Source organism: Carassius carassius, chromosome 35, assembly GCF_963082965.1.
Source record: "Carassius carassius chromosome 35, fCarCar2.1, whole genome shotgun sequence".
NCBI classification, from domain to species: Eukaryota; Metazoa; Chordata; class Actinopteri; order Cypriniformes; family Cyprinidae; genus Carassius; species Carassius carassius.
Window position 1 is genome coordinate 23,950,395 of NC_081789.1, and position 18,090 is coordinate 23,968,484.

At 37.3% G+C, this 18,090-nt stretch overlaps 1 pseudogene; it reads right to left on the reverse strand.

Annotated features, from left to right (window-relative positions):
• LOC132116278 (arf-GAP with GTPase, ANK repeat and PH domain-containing protein 3-like) overlaps window positions 1-17,803 on the reverse strand; it is a 98,955-nt pseudogene extending 81,152 nt beyond the window's left edge.
• Window positions 17,804-18,090: the final 287 nt, after the last annotated feature.

Here is an 18,090-nt window from a genome sequence, read left to right on the forward strand (position 1 = left end):
CACTTTTCTGAAGTTTTATTTTAGGTTTTGATGTCCTTAAGAATATATATTTGTGGTATAAATACCAAAAACCATCTCATTATATTTTTACAGCTCCTTTCTCAGGAGGTCTGCTAGGGACAGGTCGATTTTTGTCTGTCTAATTAATATTCATGAGTCTCTCTTCTGATTGGCCTGTTGTTTTCTGAGTGACACACAGCCAGGCCAATCACAGGTAACTAGGGTCAGCTGACGTCACAGCGCTAGCTGGAGGCAGCAAAACAAATGGAAAACTGGAAGCGGCCCACTCAAACCAGTGCAGATTCAGCTATGTAAGGAGCTTAAAATATCATCTTGTTGTGATGTTGGGTGCCAGAATTTACGTAATACAGCCTCAAATTAGAAATTTGATCGCATATCTGCTGCCACACTGCAGCGCACACTGATTGAAAAGGTTCAATAAAGTATTGTCTTTTGTTGCTATGGACGAGTCTACAGATTTCTTGCCATATGTTTCTTGCATCTCACGATGTCGTGTATGAAAAAATGTCTGTGCATGTGTGTAAAACAACAAACTGACGATTTATATACAATCATTTGTAATTGTATATACATTGTTGTGATTTATTGTGGCTGGAACAATAATGTAGCTGTAAAAATAGTTGCCTGCTGAAATTGAAATACATCTTCAATATATATAGTAACAATATATATAGTAACTTTTATAGTAACAATCCTGTCAGATCGTCCATCCTTTGAGTTAAAGTATAACATTGCAGGTCTACCGATCTGGTTTTGTGGTTAAAGTTATCCTTTTCGACATGTTTCAGTGCTGTTGTTGCTCAATGCTCGGCAATGGCACGGACGTGATGTTGTCTGGGGGCTTGACAAAAGGAGAGTGGGATCACTCAATCAGTTGAAACTAGCTTGCGGGAGAATTACGGATGAGGTCAGTGGCGCATGCGCAACGCTGACCTCATACGTCATCCGCCTGGGGCTGCTTCTGTGTACAAACAACTGTGAGCGCAAGCTAGATTAAACTGATTGTTGCGTTTTGAATATGGATATTTTTATATATGGATATTTTTTTTTTTATGGAAGGGGGCTTTTTATTTCACTTCTTTTGGACTGAAGCAATGCAACACCCGCTGACTGCAATGACAGAGCTTGAAAGATCAAAGACAATTTTAAATATAACTCCGACTGGATTCGTCTGAAAGAAGAAAGTCAAATACACCTAGCATGCTTTAGGGGTGAGTAAAACACAGACTAATTTTTTCACCTTTTTTTCTAATGCATTCACAGAAGCTTTTAAAGTAGGATATAATTGTATTGGAGCCAGTAAGAGCATGTCTGAACATGTCAAGATTGGACAGAAAAAAACCCTCATTTAGACATTTGGCAGAAAGCCCTGCAAAATAGATGTTTTTCCACTCTCAGTTTTTGAAAGGCTAAAAAGAAAATGACAATAAGGTACAGAGTCTTACTGTCGCCGGCGGAGGTGTATGCTTTTGAAATCCAGCCCTGGTTTGAGTCTTAAGGAATCCGTCATTCTGATTCTAATCTCTAATTTAGATTTCAGAGGGGCAGCTGGTGCCAAGAGGGCATAAACATTTAATCTCTCTGCCGTCACTCAAAAGTAAACGCCGGGGATTGATGACACGCTCGGTGGCGGCAGGCCAGGCGGCCTGACCCTCTGCTGCCATGGCAACAACGGAGCAATCGTAGAGGCGGCGCATCGGCGTGGAACTCTGAGCTTCGTCTGTGCAGGAGCCAATGACAGATTACAAATTAAGGTCAATTTCAGTCTAGAGTCACTTAATAAAACTGGGAACGTTTGCAAACGCTTCATGCAGTGGGAATCACAGCTGCATTAATCACTCATTTAATGCAATCGCTTTTCTGCCAAATACAGGGCTCCAAACAAAAAAATCGAGTAAGGAGCCATTGGCTCCTATAAGAAAAAACTTAGGTGCCAAATGATTTTTTTAGGTGCCACAGAATAAAAATGTTTTATGCGTTTTATTAAAATAATTTTTTTTACATTTTAACTTTTTAATCATACTGACGTGTTTATGTCTCATCTTTTCTTGACTTTATCAGCATTTTAATCCATCTTGTAGATGACCTGGGAATGAAGGTTCAATTAAAGTGGGAGCTAAATGTCTTTTCCAACTTGAAACATACAGTCATGCGTTGTTTATTACACAAAATCTGTACCAATATCATGGACCATAAGCATCACTTGGCCCCTGAGTATAGTTTGGGGTCTTCCTCAATGCATCCTGTAAATGTTCTCATACTCTCTTAAAAATAAAGGTGCTTCATGATACCATAGAAGAACCTTTTTTCCTGTCTAAATGGTTTCATAAAGAACCTTTAACATTTGAAGACAATAACAGATTATGAAAAGGTCAGAAAGAGATTGTTCTTTAAAGAGCCTTTGACTGAATGGTTCTTTGTGGAACCAAAACTGTTTTGTTAAGAACCTTTAAAGCTCCTTTATTTTTAAGAGTGCATGTCTTTCACACTTTCAGTATGTTTTTTTTAATTAGTAAAATTAAATTTTATAGGAGGAGTTGAATCATGTAGACAACAGGTTAAGTAAAAATATTAAAATTCAATAGCTCATAAATATAGCAAAATGCTCCTCTTAATAGTTATTTTTCTAGCTGACGGATGAGCTTATGGACGCCGAAAGGTTACTGAGGTTAATATTACGTTGCAATGTTTACAAGCTTTACACGATTTCCACAGTTTGAAAGTGTTGTACTGTAGAATCTCTTATAAAATAGCCTACCGTTTGATGTTAATTCATGTTCATTATGTACTCTAGTAGTAAAGAGCAAGGTGTGATAGGTTCACGTGCTGCTTGAACTGAGGCACTACTCGCGATCGCGCCTGCCGCATTAGGGGCCGTTCACATGTCGCGTCTTTTGCGCGCTCAAGTTCGTTATTTCAAATGTAGGCGCGCGGTATGCGTGCGTGCTCATAATGGAAGCGACGCGCCTAGCGTTTTCCACGAGTTTTTAGGCGCGATATGTCAATGGCCCCTTAAAGAGCACCAAAACTGTATTTATTGTTTGAACTTTGTTATGAATTTGGAATAATTTTAAAGCTGATACTTTGTAAATTAAAAAGTAACAAAGCACAAAGCTTTTTGCGGTTACTGGACGGCAAGTGCACTTCAAACAGAGGTGGGTAGAGTACCCAAAAACTGTACTCAAGTAAAAGTAAAAGTACTTCTAGAAATATTTACTCAAGTAAAAGTAAAAGTACTAGTCTTGAATAGTTACTTGAGTAAGAGTAAAAGAGTATCGGATAAAAAATCTACTCAAGTAGTTAGTTACTAGTTACTTTGGGTCATATATACTGAGCCTATTTTTATTTAGATATATAGATAAAATGTATGTAATGTATGTGTGCGTGTATAAATGTATATATTTCATCAGCCTTTACTCCAATTTATGTAATTTATTATAAAACCCTGTCTGTTTACTTAAGTAACAGATATAGGTGTCATGCCATAACATATTTTTAATACGACTGACTTCATATTAAATGTGAATTTAACATTGAAAGTTAATGTGATATAAATATTGCTACTAATCTTTCATTGTTCAGAAAGAGAGCAAATAACATTTACATTATTAAAGATAGTTTTCACTGACAGTCTAGATTTCAATCACTCTCAGAAACTCCCATTAAAATCACTGAAACTGTTAACACTGTGAAATCAATATCTTAATTAAAGATTCGTACACACATCTGCACTTTGTTGTTTCTGACGAGAGAATTCGCCAGAAAGAGGTATTCAGTCAGTGAGCGAGTGAAGGAAGCACCGGCATTTTAGCGATGACTCATCTGAACGCCTCTGATTGGCCAATGCTTTAATAAGCTCAAAAGAATCGTGTGTGATTGGTTATAATGCGCAGCGCTGTATAAACGCATCTGTCTCTGGCTAAGCGCCAGCAAGCAATCACAGATCTGAATTTAGCAGCCGATAATATGACTCGCTGAACGTACTTGCACCAGTGTGATTGTATTAAAATTAATAAAATCTTAATCGGCTATTTTTTGTCTTTTGGAAGCTGCATTCAACTTGGTTCCCCTCTGTTATAAGCCACACACGTACAACAAACTAATGTCACAGTGGTATCGTGTACTGTAATCGAATGTAGCCCAAGTTATTACCTGTTAAACAGTAGACAGCACACGCGGTGTTCATCTAATAAGGATCTCCATCGCTAGCAAATAATAACCTTTGCAGATTTCAATTCAGTGCAGTTCCAGCCACGTTTTCAACGCTCTTTCTGTTCTTAAACGTTACAACTCCGAGTGAACCACTTCAGACGCTCAGCGCGTGCGGCAGGGAACTGAACGACTCATTCAAACTGATTCATGAACCAATTCACTCGTTTGCCAATTGGTTTGATCAAGCCTTTGAACAGAATTGACTCAAAAGAATGAATCATTCGCGAATGGGCATCGCTCATTGCCCAGAGAAAAGTAGACGGCGCGTTTGGATCAAACTGAAGCATTTATAACATTTATTGCATTAAGATAAAGTAACGAGAGGAGCGTCACCCACAGTAACGAAGTAAAAGTACAGATTTTTCCCCAAAAATTTACTCAAGTAAGAGTATAAAGTACCCATCTTTAAATATACTCCGAAAAGTATTCGTTACCCCAAAAAATTACTCAAGTAAATGTAACGAAGTAAATGTAACTCGTTACTACCCACCTCTGACTTCAAATAATGAAGTTCATGCATTAATAGAACACAGCATGGACTAAGATCTTGTTAAGAAGAAGCCTTATGATTATAAACGAGAACTGTTAACGATATTGCCAATATCCACACTGATGACAGCTTTACCTGTTGTAGTTTGTTCAAGTTATGAACGAAACAGACGCTGTTTTTCTGAACTTTCTCTTCAAGTCTCCATCATTTCTCTCTCGCGCACATTTATCAGGTGTGTGTCAGCGCTGCTGCGCGGCAGATGAGGACTGTTTAAAACTCTTTTTCCCAATAAAACTTCGATGCACATTCTCTCAATGCGCGAACATAACAAAAGATGTGAATGCAAAACAAATAGGGAAAAAAGGCATTACATGCAATTTTTTAAGAGATAACATGTAAATGCATAGGCCTAGTCGCCAGTGGCGACCTCAGCAAAAACTTCAGTCGCATTTTAATATTTATGGTCGCAAATGCGACTGTTTTAGTCGCAGTTTGGAGCCCTGAAATAGGAGTATAACAATACAATACCAAGAGACTGAGTAAACGTCTTCATTAATTACATAGTCTGTGGATATGATATTGTGTTAAAACCATTGCTTTTTAGACATGTACTTTACTACAGTACTATCATGGTATTCTTTGAGGTTGGTCTATTGTGTATGAATATAGTAATAATTCAGTGGTTAATAATTAAATGGTGGTATCAGGTAGTAATGTCAAGGTACTTCAATATATACTGGCATATTACCAAACAACATGCTAGTACTGTGGAATATACACTACCATACAAAAGTCTTAAAGTTTTAAAAAGAAATTAATAATTTTATTTGCAAGGATGAATTAAATTAATCAAAAGTGACAGTAAAGTCATGTATAATGTTTTATATATATATAGAATGTTTTAAAAAAAAAAAACATAAAAAAAGTGTCAATTTCCATTAAATAAGAAATAAAATAATGCAGCCCAAATGTTTTAACACTGATAATAACAATAAATAGAAATGTTTCTTGACCAGTAAATCAGCATATTAAAATGTCTGAAGGACAATGTGACACTGAAGACTGGAGTAATGATGCTGAAAATTCAGCTTTGCATCTCAGGCTTTGCAACTACAGTTTAAAAATGATTAAAATAGAACACTGTTGTAATTATGAAAATTGTAATTATATTTAAAAATACTACTGCTTTACTGTATTTTGATCCAATGAATGTAGCACTGGTGAGCATTAGAGACTTCTTTCAAAAATATTAAGAAATTTGAGCGACCCAAAGCTTTTAAATGGTAGTGTATCTTTTATAAAGCCATTGCTTTGTTACTGGATACCATGGTAGCATCATAGTATTTTTTCTAAAAGGCGTCAAAGCACAAGGCTTTATTACAGAAAATTACTGCCATTCATTTTTAATAATAAATAAAAATAATGAATAAAAATACCTTCTGTTCTCTAATGCATGTTTCCTGAGTTTGTAGTATTTTCTATTATAGAAGAACAAGTATCTTTTAGCGTGGTTTCTGAAGTTCAGTACTCAGGTTTGTGTTAACACCAATCTCACAATCCCACAGAGATTCATTGATTTTCATTTTTCTCACTGCATTAGAAATGAGCTTAATTCCACATCGACGCCACAGTTCAGTCAGAGAGGAGCAGATAACCTGACTGTATGAGACTGGCGAATTCAAAACAAGTCACAACACGCTCCTGAGCGTCTTCTTGCTTCATGTGCATGCAGACATCCAACAAAACCCACTGGGCCAGAATACTCAACATTTTACCTCATTTTAAGCTATTGTTCACCATGTTCTGGGTTCAATGCAAGCTTATATATAATGTCAACATTAAAATATTTGTTTCTCTCTCACTAAAACAATACATTTTTATTCTTAATTTACAACAAACATCTCATTTACACTAAAGCAAGCCCAATGTACTGCTTGAATTTTAGTATGTCTTTTTCAATTCAAAAATGTGTATTTTATGAGCTTAAAACAGTCGAAATCATCCTCTTACCAGTGGAATTACTCGTCATGCAATAAAGATGTAATAAAATCAATACAAATACATGAAACAATCCTTTATCCTTTCACAATTTGGTTTACTGGCTTGATATGATGATGAAATTGGATGTTACTTACTCAGGAAAGTCTGGTAAGTGATTTTATCATACTAGACTCATGTTAAGACAAATTCTGTTTGCTTTATGGTGATACTTTCGAAACAGTGTTTTAATCATTGATTCTAAAAAAAAAACAAAGTTCAAAAGAACAGCATGTATTTGAAATAAAAATGGAAATGCCTATACTGTCACTTTTGATCAATTTAATGCATCCTTGCTGAAGAAAAAAGTATTAATTTATTTTTTTAAAAAATCTCATTGGGCTAAACTTTTGAAAGGTAGTGTACTAATGCAAATAAAAAAGCTTGTTACATATGTCTAAAGTTTGACTTTTAACCTCAGTGTCAACCCAAAACCATCGGAGGCCATTTCTGCCAAAATAATTTGTTCATATAAAAAGAAATAAATAAATGCAGTGCACAGATGAGCATATGAGACGATACAAATTCATGGCACGCAGAGTCTGCTCCGCGGCAGGAGGTCTTGTTGGGTGACTGGCCCTGACAAACACTCTGTAGGTGGCCCTCCTTACAGCTCACTCACCCTCGGGCGACTCCTCCTGGACATATGTTCCTGTCAGATACCGATGAACTAACGCCGACTTCCCACTGGACAGGTTTCCCACAATGCCCTGCATGCAGAAACAGACAGAGTCAGGCCAAAACAGAGCAGCAAACAGCATAAAGCACGCTGAAGAGGAAACAAATGACTGTCTGGAAGATTCACTTCAGGATATTAAATAACTAATGAAACGTAAAGGTGCTCTAAGTGTTTTTGTAAACATTTGCCTCATAGACAATAATAACTTTCATCAACTATTCTCTACCGACAGATGGAGAACACATCCGCTGTGCATCCAGGATTTCCTTCTAACAAGTCGTCAAAGAACACCTCAAGCGTGGAGGAAGCAACATTTTAGGAATTTCCTCACAGCTGACGCAACTGTTCTGCCTGTCAGTCCACTGTGTGACGGCTGTTCCCACACAGCCTTATAAACATAACCAGGACAGATTTACCTGTCTTTCTCCTCAAACACTGGAGATGAAGAAACGAATCAAAATTCCCCCGAACTTTGAATGCTAATTATTATTTTTGATAATATGACTTTCAGCATCCCAGAGAAACAGCTCAGATTAACACATTTTCGATATTTAAATTCCTTTTCACTGAATTCTCAGAAATAGAACATTTGAAAAATTCCGTCTAAACAAAATGCAGAACCAACTTAATTTAAACTATAAGCTATAAATAATAATTAAAAATTTCAATAACAAAAAAATCTGTTACACTTTTTCATTTAATTGCTGTTGTTCGCATGTTTAATGCATCTAGATTTTGATTTAATTACAGCCATTACATTGTACATTATCAAAGTATACATTTTTTAAAACTTTTATTTTACACCTTCATTTCATTTTATTTTACAGGTCTGACAGATAAATTATACCAATGTACTGCCAATAATAAAAATTAACACAATCAATATATAATTATTATAATTATATAATATTAATTATTTTTACTATTAAATATATAAATTAAATAATACTCATATTATATGAATACTACTAATTATTATTATAAAAGCAAATAATACTTTTAAATATTTTAGTTAATATATTAACACAACAGTTACCTTAATTATGACTAAATACACCAGACGAGTTAAACGAAATTAAATAAAAAGTGTAAAAAGGCCTCTTTGATATTATTTGATAATAATATAAATGACAATAATTAAATCAACACAATCCATATACATACATACATATATAACTAATAAACTATAACAATAATAAATATTAATTATATTAATATGAATTATTATTAAATATAAAAATAATATATAAATTAAATAACACTTATGTAATACTACTAATTATTTTATTTAATAGCAAATAATTATTTTTTATATTTTAGTTAATATATTAACACAGTGTTTACCTCTATAATGGCTAAATACACCAGACCAGTTACATGAAATTAAATTAAAAGGTGTAAATATAAGAGTTAAAAAATTTCACTTTTTTTGATATTGTACGATATAATGGCAGAAATTAAATCAAAACTTAAATGCATTAAACAAATGCTTAAACCAGTTATTCACAATGTGGTCATGCATCACTAGGACCAAGTTGACCTTCAAAAGAGCACTGAATACTGCTGTCATCACAGAAATGGAAAAATTCTGTCTATTCTTTTCCCAAAAGCCCAAACATCCTTCTCCTCCATCATCATTTAAACACTGGAGGCTCATTCTGCGCAGCGTTCGGGTTCATCAGAGGGTAGTGTGTACTGTTAACAAGGTTCAAACAGTAACAATCTTCCTCCGTAATAAAGGCCCAGGCGAGCAGTTTGTTACCCATGCGGCTGCCGCAGGGCTCGAGAACAAAGAGGAGGATAGAAACTTCATTAGGAGAAGACTGGATGTTAAAGCTTTATGAGCATATGGTTTCAATGCGTTGCCTCATAATAAGATGTTAGAATGAGGGTGTTCTTTAAATGGGACAATTATGATTCCATGAAGACGATACTGATACTAGGTGTACAAAATAATATAGCATAAACTGAGTTATTCCATGATATTGTGTATGAAGCATCCCTGAATTCTGTATTTTCTGACTGGTGGCTATTCTGAGGGAACATCAGCAGAATAACTCAAGAGTGACACGAGCAGAGATATCATTACAGAGACTGACTGACATCTTACTGCTTGCTGAATAAATTCATGTCAGGATCAACCGTTCCGCATAATGTTAAGAGATAAAATGACAAGGCTAAGGGTGGGAAGATCACTCACCACTTTGAGCTCTGGTACGGATCGACTCAATGTCCATTCCTGACTGTTAACGAAGGAATCTGGAAAGAAACAGACAGAAAACTTTAGTAAGTGATGATGTCTTTCATTTCAACCAACACTATACATTTATTTTATACATGTAACAATCCTTATGGCCATCCACTTGGAATATTATTGACCAAATCATCAACAATTATCAGAAAATCGTGAAAAAACACATTCATGTTGAATTAAGTTTTATTTTTCTTAAGAATATTTTTAAATGTTATTTTTTTAATGAAAATAAATGGCTGACAAATAAATGCTACATTTATATATAAATGAACAATTTATATTAATTCTTGTTTTGAAATGACTGGTCTATTTGTTCGTCAATTTGAAAAAAGGAAGGATTATTCTTTTTTTCTGAATAGGTTCAGTGATAACGGAGTGTCCCTTAAAAGTAAATTGAAGGAATCAATTATAAATGTATTAATGTAAAAATATAAACAAAAAATTACTTTTCAAACAGACAAATTTATCATACTTAAATTTAATTTATTGTTTTTAAAACAAATGGATGGATTAAAATTAAATTATTATGTGTGTTTTTTTTAAATGGATGGATAAAACATTAGGTAATTAAATAAGTAAATAAGTCCATTTATTTCTCAATTTCATTTATAAAGTTTTGAATGCATGCTGGACTTCCACTTTAAAATAAATGGAAGAAATCAGTTTATTTTTACGTGCCCTTTCTGGTCCTCATAACACACAGCCTTCAAAAACAGTACTGTAAATTAAAATTATCACTGGCCCAGTAAAATCCTGCCCATTTCTGTGCCACACACACACACACACACACACACACACACACACACACTATCTGTTGTACAGCCATTACATCATCACAGCAGGCACATGGGCAGCCTTGTTTAAAGCACCACAGAGGTTTGTAGCACTGCATTGTTCAGTTCATTTTTCACTCCGCTGCTCTTGTCCAATCTAATCAAAATTACTATTCAAAGCGTCGGGGAGGAGAAGAAAAACCCTTTGTGGATTCAAGAGACAGTGAGAAAAACACCAAGAAATGAACCCATTTGCGAGCAAATTTTTCCATACATGGTACCAAAAAAGAGTCTCATTCAGTTTTTGTGTGATGGTGAGAACATGGTGTGCTAAGAGTAACGCACGGCAAGTCAGGAGGTGTTTTCTTCCGTCCTTCACTTAAACTTGATGTCTCACCCTCCCTTCGCACTCAACAAACTGCTGAAGTGACTCAGATGAGATTCTTCCTGCTGCGCTCAGCAACATGCCCTGGTGAAACCAGGCCTTTTCAACCTCCATCCTCGCTCTCACACACAGATCCATGGAAAAGTGGACGTACGCCAACAGGCAAACACATCCGAACATGACAACCACACCTCGCAATCCCACAGGACGCCATATTACCATTTTTTCCCCCAAAGATGTTTCGAGTCAAAACAAATCAAAGTAATTAGACTTCAGATGTCAAGTAAAAACTGGCTACATGTGATCTGAACTCAATGAGGTAGGTATCAAGTAGGGGTGTGCACGGATAGTCGAACATTCGAATATTCGTTCTGCTCTAATTATTCGATAAATAAAAATGATATTCAAATTTTGCACAAAAAAAAAAAACAAGTTCACAATAAAACCTAATTTGGTCACTTTCTGTGATTCTCCATGGCATATTTGAAGATGTATGCAAGCAAAAAAAAATTAATGAATGAATAAGGGGACGTTTCACATATCGCGCCTAAAAACACGTGGAAAACGCTAGGCGTGCCGCTTTCTCCTTCTTTCCAAAGCGCTCGGGCAGAAGCGCTCCTGAGGCGTCTGCCGTTGCTAAGCAACAGTGACCGGCTCTCTCCATGAAGACACGGAAATTTCAGCAAAGGAAAAATGGATTTGCAGCTCAAAAAAATCGCTTGCAGTAGCTCTGCTACTAAATTTATGATCAGCTGTTCCTTCATCTTGGCTGAGGTTTCAATGTTGTTACGGGAAAGGATGAAGCTGAATGTTTAGTTCTTGTCACATGACCTGCGGTGCGCTTGCGGCATTCTGAAAAGTTGAGATGTTTTTAACTCGATGCGGTGCGGACGCGCCTGGATAAAACCGCGCGCCTACATTGGAAATAACGAACTTGAGCGCGCAAAAGACATGATATGTGAATGGCCCCGAAGAACTGCGGTCTTCTACAGTACTTCAAATATGCCGTGGAGAATCACAGAAAGTGACCGAATTCAAGAACATTGTTGAGGCATCTCTCAAGCAACGAATAAACACCGCTAACTTGGAGAATGCAGTGAAAAATCCTCTTCTCGCGTCTGCCCTAGACCCTCGGCACAAACATCTCAGGTTTGTGAGAAGTATCAACATGAGAAAAGTAAGAAATTTTTTTTTTTTTTACATTATCAGATCATTCCCTTGATGTGAGTGGTGCGGATGCCATCATCAATGATGAAGAGGATGCAATGCCCACTCATCGGAAAAGGCTGAGCCAGTTCTTCAGCGATGATTACAGAGAGTCCCGCCAAAACGAGTGGGAACAGTTCTTGCTGGAGCCATGTATTCCACCAGATGAGGATCCCATTCAGTGGTGAAACGAAAACACGAAGCGCTTCACAAAACTTATTCGCTTAGCACACCGTTATTTGTGAGTCCCGACAACGTCTGTGCTGTCAGAGCGGGTTTTCTCCGCGGCCGGCCTTATTGTTAACAGACTAAGGAGCCAACTTTCCCCCGATCATGTTTACATGCCTCTGTTTCTTAAGAAGAACATGTAAAACAATAGAAAAAAAAGCAAAAAAGATTTGCTGACAATTTAAAAGTTTCCAAGTTAAGTGTAGGCTACGTTCTACAATAGCCTAATCACTGCAGGCTACTTTACGTTTTTTCTTTGTTCACTTTTTTTTCCACTTTTTATTTTGCTTTTAATCTGTACTTTTGTTTGTTTGCAAGCATTGTTAAAGGTTTTCAGCTACAAAACACGATGTGTAATGTTCAAGCTTATTGTGTGTCAGCTTGTTCAAAATGATGGAAACAATAAATGTTGCTGAAAAATAACGTCTGTCTCATTAAACTTAATTTAAATAAACGAATAAACGAATATTCGAATATTCGTTTTTTGTGAGCTCAAATATTCGAATGTGATATTTGCGGAAAACGCCCATCCCTAGTATCAAGTAAATACTGCGGTATATTTCGGATAGACAGATGTGAATTTGTCACTAAAATTAAACCTTACTGCGGTAAAAAAGCATCAAACTGATGTTGCGCTTCAATCTGAATTGCAAACAAAGAGCTTTTCGTGTCATATGGGAGCCGAGATGAACTTCATCATCATCAAGCTGAAGCAAAATTAATTTTTAATTTAATGTCCAAAGCGACTTACATTGAATTGAAAGCAAACAATTTTCTCCTAACATATGTTCCCTGGGATTCAAACCCCCATCATTGCGCTTGCTAATGCAATGCTCTACCACTTGAGCTACAGGAACACATATGAAAATCTGACTAATATACAAAATGACTCTGAGTTTTACAAGAGAAATAGTGCAATTACAGGCCCAGCAGGAGATGTATAGAGTTGCATGGAAATCAATAGGCATTTTAAAGCCTCTTTTGAAAAATGCAGAGCATTTTGATAAAATTTATGGATATAATGCATATCTCAAGGTGTTCTGATTTAATAGTGCAAAAAGAACATATTTCAAGTTATTTTGCACTATTATCAGAACGGAAATACTCGGTGCCTTTATAACAAACACTATTGGATTCTTTCAGGCTTCCCGTGATGTAATTTTCTAGCTTCGCACCCTTTGAAGTGACCTCAAACAATTTTGCTATTGAAACCCAGCCGTCACGACCCCGAGGCTGAAAGGTCATCCGAATTCCTTCTGAGCAGACCTGTAAGGAGAGTCTGCCACTTTGTAGGCAGGTGAGGGAAGGTAAAGCCTTCCGGGTTTAAAATACAAAGAACTCACAGCTACAGAAAACAGTCAAGATCCAGGAACGAGCTGCTCAGGGCATGTAGCAACAGGTACACGCAATCCGCAGACAGAATCTTTGGTCCAAAAAGCTCTCAAGTTCAGCAAACACACCTACATTCCGGCTGTCAGTCAACTTTCACAAAGAAAGGTCAGTCGGGGAGTTTCCTTAGTAACCAGTGGAAAGAAACTCCAGCAGATGCCAAGGGTGTAAACAGCTTTTAATTTGTTAACTTAATTTGACAAATGACTAATGGTACTGCCTAAAAACAAGTCCTGTAAGTCATTTACGTAAACCTGTTGTGCAATTGATTGTATGATGGCCAATTTATATATTTACATTTATATATTTATGCATTTAGCTGACGCTTTTATCCAAAGCGACTTACAGTGCATTCAGGCTAACAGTTTTAACCTAACGTGTTCCTTGGGAATCGAACCCACAACCTTGCGCTGCTAACGCAATGCTCTACCACTTGAGCTACAGGAACACACAAAAGCAAATTTTTTTTTCCTTTTTCGCTATTTTTGCCTTTATTAAAAAGTGGGAGAGAAAGAGAAGGGGTGGGATCGCAAAAGGTCCTCGATTCGGGATTCGAACTTGGAACACCCTTAGCGCTACAGCACTGTATGTCAGCACACTGCCCACAAGGCTATCATCGCCAACATGATGGCCAACTTCTCACTGCATCACTTTAAAGTGGCAGTGTCACTGATTCTGCCCAAATAAGGTAAATGTTTTACTTTAGTCTGTTAAAGTAAAACATAACATGAAATAAATATAACATAACAAAACTTAAGTATGAACTGATTTACTCATTTAAGTGAAAGCAAACTATTATGTGGCAAAAAGGTCACAAGTTACAAAAAGTCGACACAATCTAGTTTGTTATAAAATTAGTCTCTGCATATTAACATTAAATGCAAATGAAAGGATTTAATTAGTGCTGTCAAATTATTAATTATTAATCACATCCACAATAAGTTTTTGTTCACATAATATATAATATATGTGTGTATACTTTGTATCTATATTATCTATATATAAATACAAACATATGTAAAATATAATATAAAATATACGAATATAAATGTATATACATGTAATTATTTTCAAAATGTACAGTATACTGTATGCTTTTGTATTTATATATACACATAATAAATATACACAGTACACATATTTTGTACAAAAACACTTATTTTGGATGCAATTAATCGCGATTAATCATTTTAAAAGCACTAGACTGAAAGCTCTTTTTTTTAATTCTGAGAATGAAAGAGATGTACAACCTAAACAAAAGTGTCATGAAAGTCTAAAACATGTTTTTGAGATGTTGACAGATAAGTGATTTTAGATTTATGGATATTTATGGAAAATTTCAGCATCACTGACTCCATCCATCTTTAATGCGGATGTGTTAATAAATCAGCCCAATAAAATATATGAATCAACAAATCTGAATATCACTCTCAAAACGTATTACAAATGCAGGAGTGCAATCAAACATATTTTTAGTGTATATTTTTAGATAGACAGATAGATGCATCTTTCCATTCCTTAATTTTTTAACACTGTGGTGAGACTTGTGCTGGGTTTCCACTACATAATAATTGCTCAAAACCTCTCAAGGTGTGCTGCCAATAACATCTTCTTCAATCCTGAAACATGTCCTCCCAATTCAAACATAAGGACAGCTCTATTCCAATAGCAGATGTGCTAGCATCTCTCCGCTAGCATTTCAGTCATCTTGTGTTTGCAGACATTTCATTCAAATTATATATTGCAACCCGGCATCTCAAACAGCTAGTTTGCATTGCGCTTGCAAGCCAGACTTCACTGATTAATGCCAAAAACATCATAAAAACAACCCATATAATTTGTGTTAACCTTATATAATGCTGCACACACACTTAATACAAACATTTACATCAGATGAAAATGCCACAGGCAAAAAAAAAAAAAATTCATAAGGATTACAAGGGAGCAGAGGTGACTTAAGGTTAACAGCCTAGGCCTGTATACATCTTGTCTCACTCTACACAACCTAATCCCTTTTAAAAATCGCAGCGTAAAGCTCTGAAACGGCACTATTTGTCTTGACTACCTCTGAGACGACGCACAAGCTGCAGGCAAAAGATTGAACAGACAAGGAATGAAAACATGTTTAAAATATCATGAGCTTGTTGCCTGCATGCCGGGTCATGATTTAACCTTCAGAGATGTGAAAGGTAAAACAAATTCCGACTCCAATCCCATGAGGATTGTTACGTATAACATTTTCCAAAAGGAAGAGAATTCTAAAGAAGAATGTTCTGATAGTAGAACATAGTCATTAAAAATGATTTCCTCTCTTTATTTGTCTACATCATCCATCCCTGACTCATTCCTGCAGTCTATTTGATTACCTTGAAAGTGTTAGTGATTAAACAAGATTTGATGGACGCTTTTTTGCTTCCTAATTCAATTGCAATGCAGACTTACACTAGAAGAAAACTCCTCTTGGAGCCAATTAACAGCTCAAGCACACACACACTCCAACAGAGCCAAAGCACTTGGAGTGAATAATGCATTTAACCTCTTATTATGCCTGTTGGTGCTGCCCGAGCCAGACCTTCAATATCGTTTTAATATTTAATCAATTTGCACTGATCTCCAAGGCTACATCCTGGCACTCAGAGTCTGTTTTCTTCAGACAAAAAGCAGCACCTTTTCCTGCGTCAGACTGGGATGTGGAATGAAATTATGCATTACACAACTTACCTTGACCTTTGCGGAAACCAATGCCAGCTAGAGTCTCTATAGCAACAGAATCGGGCTTTTTATTTCTCACAGCGGGGTGGCTGCCAACTGCTTGGCTTTCAGTGCACAGCTCAGATTTGTTGCTGGACAACGGGTCTTTCCTCTTAAAACGACTAGCTATTAGCTGCCAAAAACTAGTTTCTGGTTGCAATTGTTTGGTGGGCTTTGTTAGTTTGGCAGGATGGAGAGGGACCTCCAAGACTGCCACCTTGCCCCGAGTTTGGTACTGTATGTACTGTGTGGCCCCTTGATCCTCATCTTGCTCTCGAGCTGGCGTTAACATTCTGCCAGTTAGGTAGGAAAATGGGCGAGTGGTTTGCATAGATTGTTCTCCGATACTTGAAGTGCGTCTCCTTTCAGTTCGATTCTCCTGCTCGGGTTGATTTCGATTCCGCTTCATCCTTAGACTCAAGCTCCTCCGGAGTGATCCAAATGTTGTCTTCGGTTCTTCAGTCTTGTTGGGTTCCTTTAGCTTTGTTTGTATCACCACCACATCCTTTCTAGTTGCCTGTCGACCAAACCATCTCCATCGGAAGCCTGGACGAGGCAAACTACCGGTGCCAGTGGAAGTGTGGCTTGCAAACTCATCCCGGGATCCATTACGCTCTTTATTGAGCTCAAGAACAGTCATGCTAACGGGCCGTGGTTTGTTCTTGCTTTTCAAAGTCCGATGTATTGGTGGTTCTTCTAGTGGACGAGGAAACAGGTTAACAGAAGGCGGCATTTCAGGTTTTAGACCGTCTATCGCACGAAGCTCTGCGTGTCTTGTCCTACACCGCTGGACCACATCTGGGCAACCTTGCTTACTTGGGGTCGAGGTAGGCAGAATATTGTTGTCTGAGTTGGTAGCTGCCAACATACAATCACTGCGAGGTCTTGTAGAGCTGTCTTGATGGTCGGACACTGTGGTTCGGTGTCTCCTATTGTCCTCCGGGAGGACAAACATGCTCAGCGTTCTTTTGCTGCCCAGGAGCCGAAGCCCATGTGCTGGCCTTCGCAAGACCACCACATGAGGTACTGTTGCATTTTCTACAAAAACAGCATTACAATTTAGTTCCTTAATGGGAATGTGGCAAACATCAGCGCAAAGTTCTTCAATCCATGCTTTGTCTTCCACAGCCAAATTGAAGTCTTCCGCAGACGCTTGTTGCACACAGCTGTCCTGAAGCAAAGGTGGTAACCGGTCCGTCCTCATTCCTGGTACTTCCCCTTTCCTCCACCCCCCATTCCCTGTGCTGCTCAGGTAAAAACACCGGTTGGGCTTTCCAACTGCACTCCTCCTCTGCCCGGGGCTTTCTTGACGTTCCTCCCTCTGATCCGCCTCTCGTCTTTCGTTGTTCTCCTCCTCTCCCATGTTTTTCTTTACAACTCCCAGCTCAGCCTCTCCCCTCCTCTCAGCCCCTGCTGAAGGTGTCAGAGTCTGTCCTTCTCCTGGAGTCCCATTCTGGAAAGCACCAACTTCGTATAGAATTTTACCAACTTGGTCTTGGAAAAGAACCAACCTTTAAAAATCACATCATGGACACTCCTTCACAAGCTTGTTCTCTGCAACTTAAGCACTCTCTCTAACACAGTTGCTCTCGGAGTCTTTCACCTCGAGGCCACATTCCAAAGGCAAGCATAATCCCCTCACCTTTGACTTGCTCGAGACGGAGA